Source organism: Callospermophilus lateralis, unplaced genomic scaffold (genome assembly GCF_048772815.1).
Source record: "Callospermophilus lateralis isolate mCalLat2 unplaced genomic scaffold, mCalLat2.hap1 Scaffold_256, whole genome shotgun sequence".
NCBI classification, from domain to species: domain Eukaryota; kingdom Metazoa; phylum Chordata; class Mammalia; order Rodentia; family Sciuridae; genus Callospermophilus; species Callospermophilus lateralis.
In genome coordinates, this window is record NW_027513360.1 from 195,467 (window position 1) to 201,215 (window position 5,749).

The window sequence follows — 5,749 nt, forward strand, 5'->3', positions numbered from 1 at the left end:
AGTCTCGTCCTATACTGGTTTCCTCTGCCAGTATGTGTTGACACTCATGAGCGACAGGTCCTGATGATTCTTCTGGCAGCCAGGTGGAGTGGAGCAGAAGGTTCAAGAGTTATTCTGTCTTTGCTAATCCAGAGGCTCTGGTAGTGGTTTATTCTGGAGTTTGATAGCCACCTCTCTGGAGGTTGACAGATGATGCTCTCCAGGGCATGGGGGGCTATAATGGATAGCTTCTGTCCCAACGTTCATTAATGAGCATCTTTTATTAGAAGTGCTGCCGCTGCTATAGCTCTTAAGCAACGGGACCACCCAGTAGCCACTGGGTCCAGTTTTTTTGATAAGAATGCTACCGGCCTTTTCCAAAGTCCCAAAGTCTAAGTGAACTCTCCCCGTGCTATTCCTTTTTTTTTTCCTCGATGTAGAGAGTGAAGGGTTTATCTATATCTGGGAGTGCTAAGGCTGGAGCAGATAGCAGCACTTTTTTTGACATTATCAACAGCTTGTTGGTGCCCAGGGATCCATTGGAATTGGGCATTCCACTTTATCAGCGGGTATAAAGGGGCAGCCAGAGAGGTGAACCCAGGAATCCATCACCTGCAAAAGGCAGCAGTCCCAAGAAACTCTCTGAGTTGTCTCTTATTAGATGGGGGTGGTATCTGCACAATGGTTTGTTTTCTGTTCTCAGTGAGCCATCATTTGCCACCCCTAAGAGAATAACCCAGGAATATTACTTCTTGCTGACAAATTTGGGCCTTTTGGCAGAAGCCCTATATCCAAGCCGAGCAAGCTCGGATAATAGTGCTTGGGTCCCAGACTTATAGTTCTCCTTGGTGTCCGCTGCCAGTAGCAGATCATCCACATATTGGAGTAGGGTGACTTCGGGGTGTGCAGTTCTGAAGTCATTTATGTCCCTGTGGAGGGCTTCATCAATGAGAGTGGGGGGGGGTTGAACCACTGTGGGAGTCTAGTCCAGGTTAGTTGGCCAGATGTTCCAGTTTCTGGGTCTATCCACTTGAAAGCAAACAGCAACTGACTGTCCTTATGTAGGGGCAAGCAGAAGTAAGCATCTTTTAAGTCCAGCACAGTGTACCATTCTTGCTCCAGATTCAGAGTGCTAAGCAAATTATATGGATTGGGTACTGTGGGGTGAATGTCCTGCACTCTGTTGTTGATCTCTCTCAGGTCTTGAACAGGACTGTAGTCCCTAGTTCCTGGCTTTCTTACTGGTAGCAAGGGGGTATTCCAGGCTGATTGACAGGGCCTTAGGGCCCCAAGGGCCAATTATTTCTGAATATGGGGACTTATCCCATCCTTAGCTTCTTTGCTTAGAGGATATTGTTTAACACTGATTGGAGAGGCAGAGGCTTTTAATTCTACTACTATTGGAGGTTGTTTTACGGCTAGACCTAACCCAGCAGTTTCTGCCCAGGCATTAGGAAAATCTTTTATCCATTTCTGTTGTAGTTTGCCTCTTTGATCAGTCCTAGGGGGCACGAAGTGTTGATGTACATCTTCTACGGACATAGTCAATTCTCTGACTATGGGAGTTTATACTGAAGGCTTTAGAACATCCACTTGGGGACCATCAGGGTTAAAAGTTACTCTATCCACGAGTTTGGTAAGCAGATCCCTGTGCATCAATGGGGCCGGGCATTCTTGGATTACTAGGAAAGAGTGGTGGACTTTTCATTTTCCAACTTCCATAATCACCTTAGTTGTCCAAGCCCGATATGTAGTGCCATTAGCCCCTTGAACTAGAGACCATTTATTTGATATGGGGCCCAGTGAAGCCTTAAGGGCTGAGTATACTGCTCCTGTATCCACTTCAAAGTTCACTGGAGTCCCCTCCACTTCAAAAGTTACCCTGAGCTTGGGGAGGGGATCCGAGCCCTGACATTCCAAGTCCTCTTCTAGAGTCAGCATGGCGGGCTGCCGTGGCTTCTTCTTTTTGGGGCACTCTTTGACTCAGTGTCCTTTTTCTCTACAGTAGGTACATTGATCTGAGGCCAGGGACAGCCTTTGGCGTGGGCCCAAGTATCCCTTTCTGACTCCCTGCTTTTTAATTTCTGGCGTATTTGCTGCTGTGAAGAAAACCTTAGCCAATGCTTTTGTCTGCCTTTTGCTCCTTTCGTCCTCCTTTTGTTCCCTTTCCTTTTCTCTCCTCTGTTCCCTCTCCTCCCCAGTTTCTGTCTTATTATATACTTATATACTTATAATATATACTTATAATATATATCTTATAATATACTTTCTCAGCTTCTCTGTCTAAATCTCTTAAGGTCGTATTTTGTAACCCATCTAGACATTGTAACTTTCTCTTAATATCTTGGGCAGCCTGCTCAATAAAGGCCACTGTAACAAATGCCTTTTGGTCATCTGCCTGAGGATCAAAAGGAGTATATTTTCTATATGCTTCCTTAATTCTCTCCAGAAACATAGAGGGAGACTCATTAGGCCCTTGGATAATCTCTCTTACATTGGCCAAATTGGTCGGCTCTCTGGTGGCCACTCGGAGACCCGCTATTAGAGCCTGGCGATAAGTGGAAAGATGCTTCCTACCTTCAAAGGTGTTGGTGTCCCAGTTGGGTCGGTTCATGGGCCCATAGAAATGGAGAGAGAGCATCACAGGGGCTTCTGAGTTTTCTATTATCCTTCACCGGTGGGTTCCTTTAGGTTGCCCAGCTTCCTTCAGGAGAGGAGGGGTTGCTGCTGCTGTGGGGAAGTCCCCTGGAGGGCTCGGGTCTGGCCCAATTGCCTCTAGCAGTGGAGAGGCTGAGTCAGCGGTGGGAGGATCATCAGGAACTGTGTTGGGGGTTGGGGAGGGAGAGTAGACGATAAGGAGGGGGTGGAGTGTCCAGTCTTGTGACTCAGGGAGAATGGAAGGAAGAGGGAGAGGAGCGGAAAGTTTGAATGATAGGAATGTGGGGGAAGGGGTATATGGCTGTTGATCTGGTTGGCCAAGTGGCCCCGGCTGAATTACAATATGTCTGAATTTTCAGATTAGAGGAAAGTGGAAGGATTCTTCTGGGGCCATCCGAATTCGAGGATGGGCCATTCTGAAGCACAGAGAGTCTGCCAGGTACAGTGTTTTACTGAAAAAGAAAGATTATGGGCCCTTGAGCGGACATCAGTCCAATGATCAAGGCTCAGGGACAGAGAAGAGAAAGTGCTTTGTCCCATAATGGGAGTTACTCAAACAGGGACAGTGAAGACACAAACACAACACAGACAAAGACAAACAGTAAACGTTTAACATGAGTCCAAGACAAAGATTAGAACTGAGTAACTGGCAATGGGTTAGACAATAAAGACAGACAGTAAACTCAACATGAGTTCAGAACAATGACCAAAACTGAGTTACCGGCAAAACCTGATGGGCTGGCAAATCGAGTCCTGAAGCAAAACATAACCGAGTTGAGGAAACTACTATTCCTTGAAATCCCTAGTCCTCCGGAGTGTCCCTCAGGGATGTGACCTTGGCTCTGTGACGTCTGTCACACCATAGGAGAGAGCTAATGCTCTTCACCAACAGCCACTTTGCCACGCCCTAGCCTGAAACCGGAAACCAGAAAGAAGCGCCTTACTTACCCCGAGAGGAGTCCCTTGAGGTCTTCTGTCCACCGCTGCCGGATATCTCACCTGGGGCCTCCAGATGAAAAGGTGCTGCGAACGTCAAAGGAAAACACAACAAAGAGGCTTTGTCATGCATCAGCAAAGGGTTTATTGGGGGTCCAGAATGCTAGGCCTCAGAGCTCCATTCAGAGGAGCAAAGAACAAAGAGCCCCGAGAACAACTTGAGCAGAGTTTATATACATTCTTTAGAGAGCTCAGGGACTTTACATACATCATAGCCTCTTTTAGGAAATCATCATGTACCACGGGAAAATCAAGTAAAAACTCTAAAACATGATTAGCACATTGATTGGCGGGAAAAGTTGAGGCAGGGTGTGATTGGTCAGCCCTGAGAAGGGGTATACATTTAAACTGATTGGTTGAAGCCCTGAGATGCATACGTGGTGAGATGCACGGCTTCTGGGAAGGGGTTGTTAAGTAACTAGGTGGTCAGGGAAGATTTCAACACACATCTAATGGGCAGTTCCAGGAATTGTCTTAACTGCCACAGGAATTTCAGGTTCTGAGTGCAGCTTGAAAACTTTACAAAACCTGGTTCTTTACATTTCAATTTCAATTTCTTTTATTCTTTCAGAACCTTACAGTGTAAGGTGAGAGACTTCATTCACAATGACTGCTATTTTGGCTATATTGGTTTTGGATGCACACATGGGATCATTTTTTTGATCCGTCTGTTGCTGATAATCTAAGCCACAGCCTCACACAGGGCCAAGAGCCTGATTAAGACACATCTCTTTCCAAAGCAATTACTTCTCTGAGGTCAGTTTCAGAACTCAGTCTCTGAGGAGAATCACACCAGTGTTCAAGACCAGGTGGACCCAGTCATCTCTTCCAACCGCCACACAAATGACCACAATTAAAACCAAAACACTCTCACATGGCACTCATCTTCTTACATATATACACTCATTATACCCTTTGGCTAGAGGTTTCCATGAATGGCGCAGCCCAAGAGAGTGTCCAAAATAAGCTCCCTTGCCCCTCATTTGCCTAACCTCAGGGTGGCCTGAACACCCTTCCTGTGAACCAGGATTGATCACATAGTTCTTTCTTTAATACTGCACTGCTTTTCCAATTTGAGGCCTACTGACGGTCAGGAATAGATTCCTTATGTGATTTGGAGTAATTAGGAAACCACAGCAACTTTGCAGCGCTTGAAAGAACTCATTTGACCCAAAGGATCCCTATTCTCACTTGGTGGAGGTCAGGAAACTTACAGAGGAAGGCGAGAGACTTCATCCACAATGACTGATCTTTTTTGCATTTTGGTTTTGGATGCACACATTGGATCTTTCTTTAGATCCATCAGGCGCTGATAATCTAAGCCACAGCCTCTCACAGAGCCACAAGACTGATTCAGACACATACTTTTCCAAAGCAGTTAAGCAAAGAGCCAGAGGTGATGCCCATTCACTTCCATTTGAAAACTGTTTTCTTCAAAATTCACAAAGGGGTGGCCTGAGGCAAAGACCTTCCTGACTTCAGGGTAACAGAACAATAAGTCAGCAAATCCCAATGCAGGGTTTCTCCACTGAGACTTTCTTGGTCACACTGATATCTGAGTTTTCTGAGATGCTTGCAAATCCCTTCAGCTATCCAGTACATGGCCATGTCACAGAGCTTGGAGGTGGTACATATCTTGGACAAAGAACCATGAGCCTATTCTGGAGAGTGGCCAGAATTCAGGAAGAAAACAGTAACTTAGGAAGATAGTAGGTGTTGCCCATCAAAAAACAACCAGCAGTCCTTTCCTAAAATGGGCAGGATGAATGCTGGGAAGCTTTCCACTAGACAGGATACATCCATTGATCCATTCTGTTTTCTAATGTGTACAACCAAGGACACAGTGGGATACACAGACACAGACACACTCGCCTTGTCAAAGGACTTTCTAGAAACAGTCCACTCTAAACCAAACAAACCGCCTTTCCTACCTATTCTCAGAACATGAGACAAAACCACAAACTCACACCCACACTCAAAAAGTCACCTCCTTCCCCCAAGTAAGTCTGTGACTATCCAGAGTGTCCTCTGACTGGTGGGCCATACTATGTTCACCCAAAATGGCCTGTCCTGTCTCAGGTCTGGTCTCCCTGTCCATCTCTGTGAAGTTGTATGG